This window comes from Nematolebias whitei, chromosome 1, assembly GCF_014905685.2.
Source record: "Nematolebias whitei isolate Nwh7 chromosome 1, NemWhi1, whole genome shotgun sequence".
Classification (NCBI taxonomy): domain Eukaryota; kingdom Metazoa; phylum Chordata; class Actinopteri; order Cyprinodontiformes; family Rivulidae; genus Nematolebias; species Nematolebias whitei.
The window spans coordinates 39,008,375-39,009,798 of NC_056498.1; the positions used below are offsets into that span (position 1 = coordinate 39,008,375).

The following is a 1,424-nucleotide window of genomic DNA, read 5'->3' on the forward strand; positions in this document are numbered from 1 at the left end:
GAAACGTTTCTCACTTAAAGAAACTGGTCCAGATGACACGTTTTAACCTTTTTTTTTATTACATAAAACTTTTTTTTTAAGTAAAAAATTTAGGCTGCCGCTTTCCTTGTTGGACAACGATGTTGGTGGCCCAACTGTAAGCCGTACAAAGACACGTATCGTGTGTTCTTTAAGTTTTTTTCCATCGTCCGGTCTCCAAGACTCTTGAACTTGGATCTTCACGACCTTGTGGCTTTCCATATAGCTTGAGTACCTCCTCTGTGGGTTTTGTGTATTTTAAGGTTTTGCGTTTGACATTGTGATCAATCTTTTACAAGCATGAAAACTAGTATCTCATGTGGGGATGCTCGATATTGGATTTTTGGATGATATCCGATATGCCGATATGTTAAAACTTATTTGACTGATAAACGATACTGATATTTTATATACTTTCCTTTGTCAGAACATAGCCCTCTTATTTAGGCTTATTTGCTACAAAAAAATGTGTAACAGCTGTAACAGCTGGTGACATATATTCAGTAACAGCCATATGATATGCATAGCACATTGTATTAAATGAAAAGTGTTAAATGTTATTTATTAGCATTAGTCACCTGCGATGCTTGTTCCAGGTTCCTAGCTGCAGTGAGGGATCCTCTGCACGCCTGTACATGAAGGACAGACTTTTTAAGTTCAAAGTTTTTATCTATCCATTGTGCCGTAAGACTAATCATGCTAACGGGGCTAACACGACATCCAAATGTCTGTGGTAAAACTCACCCAAGTTCTATCGGCTATTAGCTTCTCAGTGACGTTGGAGATGACGGCTTGTAACTCGGGTAAGGTTACGTAGGAAAAATATCTCCGACTGGGGACGATGTAGCGAGGCTCAACTAGTTCAAAAATCTTCGGAATCCGACATCCTCACCAACGAAAAATAAAAATTCCACACCGCCGATATTTTTAATTCTTCCTCTCCGCCGTGATCGGATCAGGTAGGCGCAAGTGACGTCATCATGTTGTGCTGGCGCTGCAGACATCCTTGTCACTGGGTTGTCATATAAAATCGGTGTCTTTTATATCGGTGTTATTTGATGGAATGGCCGATGTTCGATATTGAACCTTAGTGCTAACATCAACCGATACCACGCCGACAATATCGTGCATCCCTAATCTCATGCAGACGTTTGCAGAAACCTAGAAGACTACATGGCAGGGTGGTACTCTGGCAACAACCATGCTGGAAACCCGAAACGACTGATGGCTTCCTGAATTTCAGTCTCACTTCATAGAGAAATGTTTTTAGCCATTAGCCCTTTGACTTCAAACTAATGACCAATGGAAGAGTAAAAGTTGTGGGTTGGGTTACACCTCAGAAATGGGATTCACCTACAGTTGATAAGAAAATGGGATTTGAGTTTGTAGTATTGGATATTCAGGTT

General features: G+C 40.4%; 1 long non-coding RNA gene across 1 annotated transcript in view; it reads left to right on the top strand.

Annotated features, from left to right (window-relative positions):
* The window catches only part of LOC119409940, a 3,591-nt gene that overhangs the window by 1,884 nt on the left and 283 nt on the right, over positions 1-1,424 (top strand). The window lies entirely within an intron of this gene.